We start from the raw sequence: 17,634 nt of genomic DNA on the forward strand, positions 1-17,634 counted from the left end.
TTTTTTCAATAGCAGTGACACGGTGAAACTGTTTCGACTTTCATACTGTTAAAAGCCTCAATTAGCAAACTTTGCCATATCTGTTTCAACCCCAGCATAGCCAAGTTATTCATAGCCTACATTAAGACAATAAACATTTCACACATAGTAAATCAAACTTACCTCCGACTTCTGGAAACGGAGAAAAGTCCACTCTTCTTCACTGGTAATGCAAGTAAACAGTGCATAGATAATGAGAGGGGAACCCCAGGTGAACTTCAATAATTACTTCTTCTCCTGCAATTCTGTTGGTAGTTGACATTCAGGTTAAATGCATTACTGCCACCATCTGTTCTGGTGGAGATCTACTCGTTAGAGGTGCACTGTTGAATTGCGTCCCTGTGGGAACACCGATGTACAGAGATGGTTTCGCCAAAAAAGCCGGTAAATCGGTGGTGGGAGGGTGGCCGAAGATCAATCTATGGTGGCCGTGGCCACCCCCTGGCTCCGCCCCTGCCTCTCACACTTAGGCAAATTTTAACTCTCCCAAGTCACTTATATGGGGGAACTTCAAATGCTCATAACTCCTGAACCCTAAGTCCTAGAGACTCAAGGGTGGTACCGTTGGACTCGGGGTACACACAAATGGGGGGGTAGGACAAGGTCCCATGTCTCTATCTTTCTCCCCTGAGGATCGGTCAAAGCTGACCCTGGTTAAAACACCAAGCCATGTACACTCTCAACAACCCTAAACTCCAACTTCAGCTTGACAAAAAGTACCACAAAAAGAGGGGTCCAAACCACTCCTAAGGCTCTGAAACGTGCTCCTAAACACTCTCACCCTTAGGCAAATTTTCACTCTCCCAACTCACTTATATGGGGGATCTTCAAATGCTCATAACTCTGGAACCCTAAGTCCTAGAGACTCAAGGGTGGTACCGTTGGACTCGGGGTACACACAAATGGGGGGGTAGGACAAGGTCCCATGTCTCTATCTTTCTCCCCTGAGGATCGGTCAAAGCTGACCCTGGTTAAAACACCAAGCCATGTACACTCTCAACAACCCTAAACACCAACTTCAGCTTGACAAAAAGTACCACAAAAAGAAAGGTCCAAACCACTCCTAAGGGTCTGAAACATGCTCCTAAACACTTTCTGGAGGAACACTTCTGGCCTCTCACCCTTAGACAAATTTTCACTCTCCCAACTCACTTATATGGGGGATCTTCAAATGCTCATAACTCTGGAACCCTAAGCCCTAGACACTCAAGGGTGGTACCGTTGGACTCGGGGTACACACAAATGGGGGGGTAGGACAAGGTCCCATGTCTCTATCTTTCTCCGCTGAGGATCGGTCAAAACTGACTCTGGTTAACACCCCAAATTTTCACTCTCCCAACTCACTTATATGGGGGAACTTCAAATGCTCATAACTCCAGAACCCTAAGTCCTAGAGACTCAAGGGTGATACCGTTGGACTCGGGGTGCACACAAATGGGGGGGTAGGACAAGGTCCCATGTCTCTATCTTGCTCCGCTGATGATCGGTCAAAACTGACCCTGGTCAAAACTCCAAGCCCTGTACACTCTTAACAACCGTGAACACCAACTTCAACTTGACAAAAAGTACCACAAAAAGGGGGGTCCAAACCACTCCTAGGGCTCTGAAATGTGTTCCTAAACACTTTCTGGGGGAACACTTTGGGCCTTTCACACATAGGCAGATTTTCACTCTCCCAACTCACTTATATGGGGGAACTTCAAATGCTCATAACTCCAGAACCCTAAGTCCTAGAGACTCAAAGGTGGTACCGTTGGACTCGGGGTGCACACAAATGGGGGGGGGGGGGGGGGGGGGTAGGACAAGGTCCCATGTCTCTATATTTCTCCGCTGAGGATCAGTCAAAACTGACTCTGGTTAAAACCCCAAATTTTCACTCTCCCAACTCTGTTATATGGGGGAACTTCAAATGCTCATAACTCCAGAACCCTAAGTCCTAGAGACTCAAGGGTGGTACCGTTGGACTCGGGGTGCACACAAATGGGGGGGTAGGACAAGGTCCCATGTCTCTATCTTTCTCCGCTGAGGATCGGTCAAAACTGACTCTGGTTAACACCCCAAATTTTCACTCTCCCAACTCACTTATATGGGGGAACTTCAAATGCTCATAACTCCAGAACCCTAAGTCCTAGAGACTCAAGGGTGGTACCGTTGGACTCGGGGTGCACACAAATGGGGGGGTAGGACAAGGTCCCATGTCTCTATCTTTCTCCGTTGAGGATCGGTCAAAACTGACTCTGGTTAAAACCCCAAATTTTCACTCTCCCAACTGACTTATATGGGGGAACTTCAAATGCTCATAACTTCAGAACCCTAAGTCCTGGAGACTAAAGGGTGGTACCGTTGGACTCGGGGTGCACACAAATAGGGGGGTAGGACAAGGTCCCATGTCTCTATCTTGCTCCGCTGAGGATCGGTCAAAAGTGACCCTAGTCAAAACTCCAAGCCCTGTACACTCTTAACAACCGTGAACACCAACTTCAACTTGACAAAAAGTACCACAAAAAGGGGGGTCCAAACCACTCCTAGGGCTCTGAAATGTGTTCCTAAACACTTTCTGGGGGAACACTTTTGGCCTTTCACACTTAGGCAGATTTTCACTCTCCCAACTCACTTATATGGGGGAACTTCAAATGCTCATAACTCCAGAACCCTAAGTCCTAGAGACTCAAGGGTGGTACCGTTGGACTCGGGGTGCACACAAATGGGGGGGTAGGACAAAGTCCCATGTCTCTATCTTGCTCCGCTGAGGATCGGTCAAAACTGACCCTGGTTAAATCCCAAATTTTCACTCTCCCAACTCACTTATATGGGGGAACTTCAAATGCTCATAACTCCAGAACCCTAAGTCCTAGAGACTCAAGGGTGGTACCGTTGGACTCGGGGTGCACACAAATGGGGGGGTAGGACAAAGTCCCATGTCTCTATCTTGCTCCGCTGAGGATCGGTCAAAACTGACCCTGGTTAAATCCCAAATTTTCACTCTCCCAACTCACTTATATGGGGGAACTTCAAATGCTCATAACTCCAGAACCCTAAGTCCTAGAGACTCAAGGGTGGTACCGTTGGACTCGGGGTGCACACAAATGGGGGGGTAGGACAAGGTCCCATGTCTCTATCTTTCTCAGCTGAGGATCGGTCAAAACTGACTCTGGTTAAAACCCCAAATTTTCACTCTCCCAACTCACTTATATAGGAGAACTTCAAATGCTCATAACTCCAGAACCCTAAGTCCTAGAGACTCAAGGGTGGTACCGTTGGACTCGGGGTGCACACAAATGGGGGGGGGGGGTAGGACAAGGTCCCATGTCTCTATCCTGCTCTGCTGAGGATCGGTCAAAACTGACCCTGGTTAAATCCCAAATTTTCACTCTCCCAACTCACTTATATGGGGGAACTTCAAATGCTCATAACTCCGGAACCCTAAGACCTAGAGACTGTGCCCTGGTGACTGCAACATTACAGCTTTGCACAGGATTCAACAAATCAAAGAGCACCGGCAGGTCATCCCCCAAAACCACTGGAAAAGGCAAGTTATCTGTAACTCCCACATTTAGCAGATAGCTCTGTCCTTGCACTTCCACATAAACATCTGCCGTGGGATAAGACTTCTCATCACCATGTACACAGGAAATGGGGATTGTCTCAAGAGTGCAGATGGTATTAGCTGACACATATTTTCTGTATACAAGAGTCTGAGTACTGCCTGTATCAATCAGGGCTCTGAGGTTTTCTCCATTTATCTTTACATCAGTCGTTTTCATGGATTGGTTACCCTGAGGCTTAATGTCAACACTTTGTCGTGGTACAAAACACATTTGAGTGAGCTTAGCTGGATTCTTTGGGCACATTGGTTTAATATGGCCTTCCTGTCCACACAGATAACAAATGGGTGTTTGGCTAGAAGCCCTTCAATCAATAGCACCTGTTGGTTCTCCTTACCGGAGGCTTACCCACGCCTGCTGATGACCTCTGGTGGTGTTGAGGGGGTGCAGGCTTACGGCTATCCTTCCCCGCCTTCCAGGTATGGTTACTCCATGGCTGATTCTTTTTCCGAGCAGCCACAAACACATCAGCTAGAGTGGCAGCTTCAGCCGCTGACTTTGGACCATGCTCTTTTACCCAAACCTGGAGTTCAGGAGACAACATTCTCAAGTACTGTTCCATAATGATTATTTCACCAATTTCTTGGACAGTTTTACCTTGCGGTTGGGTTCGCTTCCCGTACAGCTCTTTCAGCCTCACATACAACTCCTTGGGGCTCTCATCAGGTCTGACATCTAGAGAGCGGAACCTCTGCTTGTAGGTCTCAAGGTTAATATCATATTTTTTCGAAATAGCAGCTTTGACCTCATCATATTCAAGGGAATCATCCACATCCATATTAACATAAGCTCCTCTGGGTTTGCCAGTCAGGAGTGGAATGAGTCGGAAAACCCAGTCAGATCTTGGCCACTGACATGCTGCTGCAATCCTTTCAAATGCAATGAGAAAGTGTTCAACATCATCATTTTCTGTTAATTTTTCTAGTCTGGGTTCGTGAGATAATTGAACCTGGCTTGATGGATTATTGGCAGAGTAGTTGGGCTCCGATGAGCCTGCAGCTTGGGCCTGCTGGAAATCGTTACCTGAATCAGGAGTCTCCAAAGGGTGTGTAAAAGTCTGAACCGATTTTGAAGTGCTTCATACCGTTGCTCCTGCCGTGTAACTTCCTCCTTTCGTTCCATCTCCCGGGCCTCCTGCAACTCTTCCTCCCCGGTGCATGCCTTCACAAAATGGAGGGGAAGACAAAAAAGTAAAAAAAATGCCTGTGTCCTCAACTGGCTGATCCCATCGCTGCCACCAAATGTAAGGGACCAAGCTGGCAAGCACGAGGACCACAGATGAATTTCTTCAAAAAGAGGGTTTTATTTACCCCAAAAAAGATGCAAAGAAATATTTTAACCAAAATATAACAAACTTGGATCCCTAAAAGAGTTCAACCTAACAGAACTATACTGAAAGAAATACAAAGTCAAGTAACTGAACAGACCAACTGACAAACAGAAGACAAACAGACCTACACACTGAAAAACAAAGGACACATGTATAATGGTTGATAAGGCCATTATCCTAACAAAAAGGGGGATTTACAAACAACAAACATGACAACAATAAACAAAACCAGACAATCAGCCTGTCAGTAATGAATATCTTTAACTACTAACTAAACAATCCAAATCAACAACTAACAGTCTAAAGAAATAATCAACTATACAAACTAAATCCCTAATTTCCCCCCATGATGTGGCATCCACTTGGTCCAGCCCAATATGGCCGCTCCCTCCATATAATGGCTGCACTTCTATGGGCAGCCCCTTTTGGACCCAGCCTCACAGGACACCACTCAGCAACACCAGTGGCACCAGCAGCAAAAGCACTCTCTGCACTAGTAACTCAAACAAACCAAAAAAAGAATGAACCATTTAACCCTCGGGGTACACACAAATGGGGGGGTAGGTCCCATGTCTCTATCTTGCTCGCCTGAGGATCGGTCAAAACTGAACCTGGTTAAAACTCCAAGCCCTGTACACTCTTAACAACCGTAAACACCAACTTCAGCTACACAAAAAGTACCACAAAAAGGGGGGTCGAAACAACTCCCATTTTTATGACATTTTGAGGCCTTACTATACTATGACCATTTTTATGACATTTTGAGGCCATACTATACTATGACCGTTTTTTGGCCCATTTTGAAGCCTTACTATACTATGACCTTTTTTTTTTTTTGCCCATTTTGAGGCCATACTATTTAATTTACTATCAATAATAATGTAAAAATATGTAAAGAATTAATTACTAATGTATTTTTTATTTATATATAAATAATCTTCATTTACTCCACATAAAAAATAAATAATAAAAAATACAAAAAAATATTTAAAATTCAAATTTTAACAATATTAAACTTTCAGCTTTTTTCTTTTAAACAAACAATTCTCAGGTGCCTGTGCAGGTTGTTTGTGGAGCCGGCTCTATATGAAATTCTTTTCTTGCAGACACTACACTCTGCCCTTGTATTATCAGTATAACTGAAATGGTTCCAGATTTTGTTTCTTTCCTTGGTGTCACTCATTTAACTATACCTTTCTAATGCGTCGATGTTGTCTTTTCTTGTAGCCCCTAGCTCTCTCTCTGCCCCTCCTGCTCTCCTGTTCATGTGCTACTGCTGCTGCGAGTGTAACTACCGCCCCCCTATTTAGTTATTTTTGTAGTTACAGTGGGATTTTGAATATGAAGAGTAATGTCTAGTGGAAATACAAGGAGTCCTGTGACAACAAGAGCTGTAACAGGAGTAACCCAAGGAATTGTAAAATTAACTTGCTCCTCAACAGCCTATATCAACTTGACTGTGACCTTTGACTGACATAACTTTTTCATGTTAAATAACAGCTTGTTTGTTTTAAACCATGCTGGTTCCATTTTTCCTGACCTTATTTTTTAACTGACAGAAGTACAGCTGCATTGTTTTAGACAGACTCAAAAAAAATGTGTATCTGTCCTTTAATGTCAGAGGAACATACTCCAATATGTTTTGCCTGGACACTGTTTAAAATGACAGCACACTGAGAGTGAGCTGCCACAGTCAGTAGGTCAAAAGATCAGTTACAGCTCTGGTTTTCAGAAGCTAATGGCCATTGGTGTACTGTTCAAATGAATCATAAAATTAACATACACTGCATTCTGTCTCTCTTTGTATCTTCTCCTTTCCATGTGTGCAGCAGTGGACAGCCATGTGAGAAGCACCTGCATGTGATTGGATACACAGACACCAACTTCAACAGTGGAGCCCCTCCTCCCCGGCCTAGAGATCTGGACCCATCCTGCTCTCTCTTCCAGTGTTATATTACCAAGGAGGGTCAGGTGAGCTCCAGACCCCTGTGGATGTCAGCTGGTGGTGTGGGTGGAGGAGCATCAGGAGGCTCCAACAGGAGGCCCAGCAGCAGCCTGGAGGTGGGGGACGGTTTGCTCCTCCAGGAGCTGGAAGTGGCAGCTAACAGGAGGGAGAAAGAAGCGATCCTGCTGGCCCACTTCAGCATCCCTAACTGTGTGAGCTCTGAGCAGAGCTCAACGGTAGGAGAGGGTGACCTGCTGCTGGGAGAGCCAGAGCTGCCAATCATTCTAGATGGGCGGGACGAGAGTGGCAGGAAACACCAATAACCACAATGATTTCACATAGAGTTGGAGAGCTGAGAGCAGCTGCTCATCAGATGGGATAACTTAGCAGACACCATTGGTTTGATTCCAACTTAACATGGATAATATGCTGAACCACTTTGTGACTAAACACAGGAAAAGAAGACGTTTAGTTCACTGAGATCAAAGAATTTTAAATGACTTATAGGTTACTTTTTATAGTTTTAGGAAATAGATTGGGTATCAAACTGGTTCCTGATAAAGGAGCTTGTTTTGACTGACTGACACTGTCCCCCATGGAGGAATTTCCTAATAAATTCCTGATAATCGTTGTGACCCCTGAGCTTTTAGTCTCACCAGTTCCTCCTGGAGGAACCCGAGACATTCCCAGGACAGAGGTGTAGTTTTTTCTGTCGATTCTGGTTCTAACCATGGGGTCACCTACTGAATGGATGTGCCCAGAAAACCTCAAAGGGAACAGACCCAGAAGGCATGTCCCATGCCAGACATATGTCCTCTGCTGCAGCAGTAACAGGCGCAACTGTTAAGCACCTTAAAGAAAGATGCAGTTGTTTAATAAATGTTCCCTGTGTCCTAAATCACTGCACTGATGTTATAAATCCTCTGCGTTAAGATTAAGGGGAATCTGGGGATTAAACTGCTTAAACAGTTTACACTGTCAGGACTGAGGTTCTGAGATTAACTGAATACAATAAATCATAGTTAGACGACACTTGAAAAAAAAAAACCCTTTATTTTCACTACACCTTAAGTTAAGTTAAGTTGCAATAATTTAAATAAAAAAGTAGCTTTTGTATATGTATTAAAACAAATGTTTTTTTTTCCTTACGGAGCCACAGCTTCAAATGTTTCTGCAGCTTGTAGCCTTATGTCTGTTTGTTATGTAAACATGAATTATTGCTAATGTTGAGTCTGCAACTGGTCTGGAACAGAAAGAAATGTCCATTGACATTGCCTGTCAAAGGAGAGTCCTTTCACCTGAACCAAGTCTCAGGCTGAGACACTGAGTATTGCTTTTGTTGTCTTTAGCTAGAGTGCACAAGTTTTCACTGGCTTCTACGAGTCAGATCTAACTGAGGGAGGGCTGTAATGGGGGTGGGGGGTCAGGAGTGGGAAGCACCACTCCTTGTCTTTGAAGGTGTCTCACGATGTCCAGGATGGAATCGAGCTCCACACGGAAAGCCTCCAGCTCTCTGCTCTTTTCCTGAGCCAGATGCTTCCAGTGCTCCACCTCTGACTGCTGATTAGCCTCCAGCACCTGCCATGACCCACTAATCACCTGCAGGCACAGTTACTGAGGTAAGATGGTGGGGAGTAGGCTTGGTACTTTCAACACCATGTGACATTTCCAGGAGCAAGCGATGAGCAAATTGGTGGATTTAATTTTCATTTGATAAGCAAATGTATGGCAGCATGTTTGTAAAACACTGTGAAAAACCAGGCAGGTTATGGGAAGCTCTGTGTCATAGCTTGTTGAGTTTCTGTAGAGAAAAAGCTCCAAAACGGCCCCAAAAAGCACCTAAAAAATGACTTTTCATAAAGCAGCAAGCAATTACAGGGTAAAGGTAAAGGTGTGTGGCCTGGGTACCTGCTTCAGCTCCTTCTCTCTGTGCTGGTGTCTGAGCTCCATGTTGAGGATCTTCCTCTCCAGGCCACAAAGGAGTTTCACCTCAGGGCTCTGAGCTTCTTTAGCTTCCTTCAGCTCTTTCAGCAGTCTGGTCAGCTATACACAAGGTGGAAACAGTGACTTCATGTTAAAATGACAAGAAAAAAAAATACAAACCAAAATAATTAACTTTTCCCTCTTGGATCTAATGAAACATGATAATTCAGTGCAACAGATACACACTTATTTTGAAATAGAGACAGAGCACACATTATCCACTAACTGTAATCTAAATGCTGACCCTCTAACATTGTCCATTGCCATTTCTCCTCCTCTCCTCCATTCCTAGCTGTCCTATCTTCAGGGAGTTTTTTCTTGCCACTGTCGCCTTAAGTACTTGCTCTGAGGTCAGACTCTGGGTCTCTGTAAAGAGCTTTGAGACAATTTTGATTGTGGAAGGAGCTATATAAATAAAATTGAATTGAATTGAAAACCTCAGGAACACCCATATCTGCAAATGCACTGAGTCCAAGTGTGAAGAGGTGTGGAAACACATTGCAGCTTTGAGTTACAGACTATAAACCAAAATAGCAAATGTTTGGAAATATTGTTTCTGAACGATCTTTCTACTTTAGACCTCTGTAGAAAAGAATATTCCCAGCTGGTGCTACAGCTGCTAAAATATGCTGCTAATACACTCAAACTCCCCCATTCCCTCACATTTTCTTTTTCTTTACTTTACTTTCATTTAAATATGTTGCACATAGTGTTGTCATTTCATAAGCGCATTCTGATGTGTATCTGGTGCTTGGAGTCTACAGATTTTATTTTGCTAGAACATGTTTTTTTGTGTGAACCATCCCCAACTCTCCACCTCCTGCTCACCTGCTTCTGCAAAGCGTTCTCTCGGGTCCTGGATATTGCCAGTGCCTCTTTAGTTCCCTGCAGCTCTTTTAGTTGGTCTTGCAAATGTCTCATCATTATCTGCAGGTACATGTAAAGTTTAAAGCAACAGAAACATGTTCAGGATTTCCTGATGTGGAAATGAGCCTGGTTGGTTAGTGATCCTCTGCTGTACCTCCTGAGTGTTGAGCTGATTGGCCTGTTCAGCAACCTTTGAGGACGAGTCCTCCAGGGCGTGGGTGATACGCAGCTGGTCTAACTCCCTGAGGTGCTCGGCCTTCATAGAGGACAGCTGCTCTGCAGATTGCTCCTTCAGCCTAAAAGACCACATTATATCCTGATGTCCACTCACACTGATGCTCTGCAGGAAAAACATCTACTGTATGTGTTTGCACAGAAGCTCATACCTGCAGAGCTCCTCCTTGGCTTGCGCAGCCTCAGCCTTTAACGCCTCCTTCTCCTGCTCACTCTGCAGCTGCAGCAGCTCCACGCGCTGCCTCAGAGCCTCGCTCTCCTGCAGAACCTCAGAGATGTGACTCCCTGTCAAAGGGACACAACATTAAAATGAAATATCCAAATATCTTATATCTCATTCAGCTGTTTAGTCATTCTGCCTTTCCTTTTTAATGTCAGGGCACAGTATCCATTGAAGCATGTAAAAGCTGACCATAACAAAATGTCCACACCTGCAAAGACAGTGGGTTGGTAGGTCTTCTCATACTGAGCAGCTGGGAAAGTTTCCTCCACTCCACATGTCTCTCTCGCAGTAGCAGAGCAGGGTGTCTTTGTTGGGCCTGGCTGCCGTTTGGTCTCTGTAGAATGGGTTTCTGCTCGTGAGTTGGGGATGGACAGCATGCTCCTCCTCTCCTTCTGCAGCCTCTCCACGGTGCGGCTCAGCTCCCGAATGGTTCGCGTTTTGGCAGCAAGCTCGTGGTTCAACCGCTCTATCCGAACTCCAAACGCTGCCTCGGTTTGACGCTGGTGTCGGCTTGGACTCGGCTGGACCTGCAGGGGGAGGGGTTTACAATCAGGTTGCACGGGCAGGTAAGATTTGGCTTTTGCTTAATCCGATTCAAGTCAGAAAAAAAGAATATTTATAGTCATATTTCTCTCAACCTTTTCTCTCTAAAGGTTGTGTTTAACAAACCCTTCATTGTCACACCACAGACCAGCCTGTAACAGCGTGCTAGAACTACTGTAACAGTTTTTATTAACCTACCTTGTTTACGAGCTGCTGCTGAAGAGACTCAACCTGGCTGTGAAGGGCTTTTTCTTTCTCTTGGTGGGTTTCCTTCGCCCCCTGTAGCTCCTCCTCCAGAGTTTGAACCTGTGACATCCACGGCTTTGTCTCAGGTGCTGAGTTTGCTGCTTCAACCTGCTGTTTCTGCTCCAGCTGCTGCTCCAGCTCTGAGATCTGCTGCTTGTAGTGCAGCTACACAAAGCAACACAAAGGCACATCCAGTTACTGGAAGAATCTCATGGACTTTATTTTTCATTTTTGTGTTATTAATTTTATCTCATTTCAAACCTCCTCGCCTTTTGCCCACTCTATTGTGCTGTAGATATAAGTGTAACAAAATGCTGCTTTGATAACACTAAAATATTTTAATTGTTGAGTAAACACTGGCAAGTTACTACCACACAGCTCAGATATTACAATGTTGACAAAACCCACCTTGTGACAAAATGTACCTTCACTCTGTGGAACCGTTGTTCCATGGCCCTCAGACTGTGTTTGGCCTTTTCATCACGGTTCTCCAGCTCCGCTTCCAGACGCTGAATCCTCCGCTCCAGCAGAGTGGTGATGCGGCCGGGCGGAGACGTCTTAGCAGCGTCGGCGTGCTCCTTGCCTCCAGCACTAGCTGCGGCGTAGATAAGAGCAGGCAGGAAGTTTGGGTTTCTGTGTCTTAGTATCTTCACCAGCTCCTTCACCTGGTAAAGAGAGAAAGACTCTTTAAACTATGAAGAGACATAAACCTGTGAGGGGGGGGGGGGGGGCTTGTTTGTTTGTTTGTTGTGAGAAACCTGTCTCTCCAGGTCCTGCATCTTCTTTGTTTCCACCGATTTCTCTTTTGTCTTTCGGAGCTGCTCGCTGCTTCTTTTTCAGTTTTCAGTTTTTCCACCTGAAATAAGGACGACCTGTTATCTCCAACACAGCACACAAGGTTAGACTGAGAAAGTGTAAACTGTCTTTCAGCTCCACATTATAGCTGATAGCACAAGGTTTCTGCTCCTTTTACAGCTGGTGATGACAAAACACTACAAAATGCATTTGTGTTCAGCAGGCACTGGACCCACACACACTGTCCCAGCACTCTGGAAAAAAACAAACAAACAAACCTAAAAAATACACTGTTTCCCTGCTTGGAGCTCAGATTAATCCAGTGTTGGATCCCAGGCAGTTTGCATCCAAGCAGAGGAGGAGCACTGATGGTGCTGTTAATTCCACCAAACATTACGTCTTGTACAAACTGCAGTGAAGATTATAGAGAGGAAAGAACACCAGTCACTGCAATCACTCTATGAGCCTTTACCTTCTGGGAGATGGTTTAAGGTACCAAAGGCAAATCTTAACCGATACAATAACTCAGCCTCTAATGTATCTGTTTGATGCTGAGCAGGTGTTGGGACAGTGGGTTTTTTTTACAGCTTCTGCTGAAAACAGCTGCCCGAGAACGGTGAGACTGAATCAGAACAGTAGAGTTGTGGGTCAGACAGTTAAACAATGAACTGACACTCACCATAAAGCTCCATAAAGCAGGAGGGAGCTGCAGATTCAGGTGGTGATTCTCACTACGAGAAACCCCTTTTACCTGTTACATTGTTGTTAGGTAGGAAGCTGGTACGCTGATTACTCAAATGTTCAACAGCAGACAAGATGTTGTGTCGGTCAGGACACAGGTAAAGAAGTACAGGATTTGGAACAGTGCTCCAGTTGTATTTATTGCTCTTTGATGTTCACAGCATCACAGTAGTCTAAAATAAGCAATAAAACAGCATTCAGCTAATTCATCGACACACACACACATTATACCGCCTCATTAAATGCAACTAAGGAGCACACAAAAAATATAAACAACTTAACATGGGCTCAAATAAAGTTCTACATCAAACATACAACCTCCTCTCATTTCCCTCTTTCAATATAACGCCACATGACTTTACTGTTCACATAGAAATGAACCGACATGTAAATACACGAGTGAACTTCATGCAGCCTTACGACGCCGCGACGTGCGGCGGAAAAATACACAGTGCTAACTAGCATAGCGACTCGGTAATAAGTAAACAAACTTAACAATACGACACAGCAACACTCACGTTTCATCAGCGACTTGAAACTGGAAACATCAGCGGCTGGAACTGCAGGTACTATCAGGATTATGTGCGTTATAGACTGACTATTAACTATCGAAGTACACTGTCCTCGGATTATGCGCGTCCTTGTCGCGGCAGAACAGAAACGTCGCGCGATGACGTCAACGTCGCATCACGTGATCGCACACGGGGGGTGCTGAAGCTTTCTAACAATTGTCATACAGCTATTTGAAAAAAATAATGAATCATAACTGAAGTACTTCAGTATGTTCAATCAGTTCCATTCAGGGACTCCAACTGAGTCCTCGACTCATCCTGGGGATAATGAAAGCAAAGAGGATGCACCTGACCATGTTCTCAAAATTTCTAAAAGCACGTTTTCACTATGGGTTACTGAGTGTCTACTGATGGGCAAAAACGGAAGTTTTATTCATGTACAGTTCAATCTACAACAAAATAAAGTGTTCAAAAAGTTACTTCCTGAAGCCTCTGTATTCTTTTTTCCAACCCTACACATAAACACTATGAACTGACGTGATAACCCAGTGAAATGAAGACTTTGTATACCTTATCCTGAAGGTAAATGAAATGAGAATTAGTATATAAACATCATGTGACTGCTCAGCCTCACCTGCTCTTTGAGCTGGTTTATCTCTGCTGGCAGCCTTCAGTCTGCCAGCGTCTCTGTCCAGCAGCTCCTGGTTCTCAGCAAACCACTGCAGCTTCTTCTTCAAGGCCGACACTTCCTCTCGGTGCTTGTCCTCCAATACACGTATCTCAAAGGTCTTATCACCTGGCACATTTAGGATGGATACACGTTGTACAAAGATCACTTATGCACATACAGTAAAAAAAAAAGGGTCTTATAAAAACTGGGATCTGCTTCTAATCTTTTAACATCCAAGTTTTCTGTGGTCATTCCACCTCTAGCCCTGTCTTGTATCCAGTCTTACCTGAAGTGGAGATGGCCTTGGCTTTAGCCAGGTCTCTCTCTTTCTTCATCAGCTGCAGGTCTACCTCCAGAGCCTGCTTCTCCTGTTTCAGTCTGTGAATGTCCTCAGACAGCCTAGCCTCATTCCTCTGCACACAGACACATATTTTTATAAGAGATAAGTGATGGGGCTGAAACAGATTGCCATTCAAACAGTAATTCAGTGATAGTGGGATTTACCTGAAATGTATGTACTTGAGCTAACAAGTCTGCAATGCGTTGAGTGTGATCCATCAAACAGATATTTCCCACAGGCCTTGGGGTTTTACGCAGCTGCTCCCTGATAAACAAAAACCATAAAAACATTTAAAAACCATGTGTAAAGTTTCCTAATTGGGCCAGTGTTCATTTTGAATGGAAATTTTTATTTTGTAGACACGTACAAACAATAATGTACCCTGAACCCACCTTGTGAAATCCAGCTCACTCAGCAGCCTCTGGTTTTCCTTAAACATGGCCTCCTCGTTGGCTTTACTCTTTGCCTGCTGAGCCTTCAACTGCAAGTACAGCTTCTCATTCTCCTGTAAAGTACCTTAGTTTTACTGTGGTGTAACAGTGCAAACATTAAAAAAAACACAAGAAGAAAACAAAAAATGTATGTGGTGCTTCAAAGCTGTGTCCTGTTCTGCCGGGCTTCGGATTATCAGGATGCTTTTTACTTTACTCGCACCACTCTTTGATTACTGTGATGATGGAAGCTCCTTAGTGATCACAAACTCAGCACTGTCTCATTAATCTTACTTTCAGTGTGTGACAATGCTCGAGATCTAGTCATGTGATAGTAACATGATGAGTGTCAGGCCACCATCTGGCTACCATCACTTTGGGGGGAGAGGCATGTTACTCAGTGGTACGCTACAGAAAATTTTTAATTTCTCTGTTGCTTCTGTCTTTTCATATAATCCCAGACTGACTCAGTGATGTGGGGGCCATATCATCTGCTGCAGGACTCCGTGTTCTTGTTGCTGATCATACACCTCACTAATGGTATTTCATGATGGATAAGAATCTAAATGTCTAAAATTGTTTTTGCACAATGCTGTATACAACCCCAGAAAGTTATTTGCCTGAATAACCTACACTACAAAAACAATTTTCAGCTATTTGAATTTCACCACTGTTAAACACTTGTTTAAAAAATACCATCATTTTGACTTTGTTGTAAAACAGCGACGTCACACGCACAGGAGTCGCCCTGATCCGTGCTGAGAATTAGAGTGGGAAGCTTCATAAAAGACTTTCAGTCACAAGGTTGTTCTGCAATCATAGTTTTAAGTTATTACCCCAATATTAGTATTATGTTCTATTTCTGCCAGTAGATCCCTCTAAATCCTACACTAGTCCTCTAAGGACAGACATGAGCACTGAGGACAGTCAAAGTAAGAGAGTTCAGGGAGACAAACCTGCTGGTAACCTTTTATGAGCGCCTCCTGCTCTTTCATTTCTTTATCTATCTGTTGGAGTTTTTACTCTGTTGCAGGGTCTGTGGCCTCGGCCCATCTCCTCCTCTGACTGGTTCTTTCTGCACTTCGTAGCTGAGGAGTCAAAAAAAGAAAAAACCAACAACACAGCTTATTTACTACATATTGATGTACCACTGCTACTACAAGGCATGACCGGCCACTTCTGTTGTATCTGATTCAGAGTTCTTCAGCACTGACCATCTGCAAATCTGTCTTTCAACAAGCAGTAGAAGCACAGTGTGCCTGCAAAACACAGCTGAAAATAGATGCAAAGCTACTATCATATACATATACTATCAGGGCTTTAGTTATAACCTTGTTTACGTTCCTTTCCTTGTTTCTCAATCCTTAACCCTGCATTTTTTATGAGCTTTGTTGAGCTGTTATGTCCTGTCAGGTGTGTTTTTCAAACCAAAGTCTGTAACACCCACACTAAAGTGATCACACAAAACATCACCCTGAGCCTAACTCCAGTCTCAACCATCTGTTGCTCTTTCAGCTTCTACAGTAACTCCAGCTTTGCCTTGGCTGCATGCTTTGGGTCACTACTATGCTGGAGTCATAAGTCACGTCCAGTCTCAGGTCACATCCACTCTGGAACAGATATTCTTCAAGGACATTCATCATTCCCTCAAGATAAGGGCAGAAATGGCAGTTTTATCCATTTAAAATTCTATTCGATAAATCTACGACACAACAAAGTGGGCAAAATACTTGACTGAGAGTCTCACAGGTGGTTGTGCTTTTAAACGCTGACAAATATTGTGAAAAAGTGGCAACAGCACTACAACCATTCACTGTTGGATATTCACCCTTGAGGGTCCTGCTACAGCTAAACCTGAGAATGAGGTGTTCTGAATGTTGATAATTCATAGTCCAACTTACAGCAAATAAAATAGTCTACAGCCAACTGCCCCTGCGCTAAATCACACAGTGTGGTAAACACACAATATGTGACACAATATGAATTTCAAAGGAATATTTTTTAAAACAAACAAGTAGCTGATTCATATTTTGTTTTGAAAGTTTGTGTGTTGTGAATGTTTGCGCACCTTGCTTTGCAGCAGGTAGTTCTGCTGTCTGAGGGAGTCGAGCTTCTCTGCTCCTCCTTTCATCATTTGTATCTCCCTCTCCTTCTGAGCCAGCTGGACTCTCAGCTCGTCCACCAAAGAGCTGCCCTCATCCCTCTGCAAGTCAGACATCAACACCAGTATCAGATGAAGTAACATAATACTGTTACACGATGCAATCGTTCAGAAGGATTCAGTAGCGCAGCAACGTTCACATGATCGTTCGCTGGCATCTCACCTGCAAACACTGACAGTTAGGGCTGAGTGATGAATTTAATTCATTTGATTACTTTGCATTTGCACTTTAAAAACAGAGATATTAAAATGTATATATACAGGTTACTTTTAGTCTGTCATGAATCACGACAGTCTCGCAAACTCTGATGAGACTGTCTCCTCGTCACACTCTAAATACTGTGTCCCCACCCTGAAAAACAGAAACAGTGATCCTCCACACCATCTGCATGGATCACCAAGCGGTGAGAATACTGAGTATACACTGTCCTGATTATGTAAACTTTAAGTTTAAATCTGCACACTGACAATATTTTTGCAGGGATTTCATATTTTAAGTATTTTCTTACATTGTTCTTCAGAGGACTGTGTGTCAGTCTGGTGTCCTGGTGACTGCTGGTGTCTATCTGCTGCTGGAGGACAGCCACTAAGGACTGAACAGATGCCACCAGCTCACTGCTCACCTTCACATCTGCCTCAGATAATCAGACAAAAGTCATTCAGTGCCTTTACATAAAAAAAAAAACACACACACACACTGACTCCAAAGCTCCACAACTGGCTCCTGCAGGCACGCAGGGCTTCAGAAATCAAAATCAAACTTCAATGGCAACTGAACATAAATAGGATAAAAAAAATTTGCATAGCTTTAAAGCACAAGAACAAAACATTAAACAATGAAATGTGCAAGAAATAAAGGGGTTGAATATTTTGTATAGCATCTGTATCATGGTATAATATATAACAGTATCATCAGTATAAGACAAATCCTCATCTTGAATTATCAGAGCAGTTTTGGTAACTTGATGA

General features: G+C 43.9%; 2 pseudogenes; both read right to left on the reverse strand.

Moving 5' to 3' along the window:
* LOC121182860 overlaps positions 1 to 4,422 on the reverse strand; it is a 149,735-nt pseudogene extending 145,313 nt beyond the window's left edge.
* Positions 4,423 to 8,308: 3,886 nt separating this feature from the next.
* The window catches only part of LOC121182861, a 178,289-nt pseudogene continuing 168,963 nt past the window's right edge, over positions 8,309 to 17,634 (reverse strand).

This window comes from Toxotes jaculatrix, chromosome 6 (assembly GCF_017976425.1).
Source record: "Toxotes jaculatrix isolate fToxJac2 chromosome 6, fToxJac2.pri, whole genome shotgun sequence".
NCBI classification, from domain to species: domain Eukaryota; kingdom Metazoa; phylum Chordata; class Actinopteri; family Toxotidae; genus Toxotes; species Toxotes jaculatrix.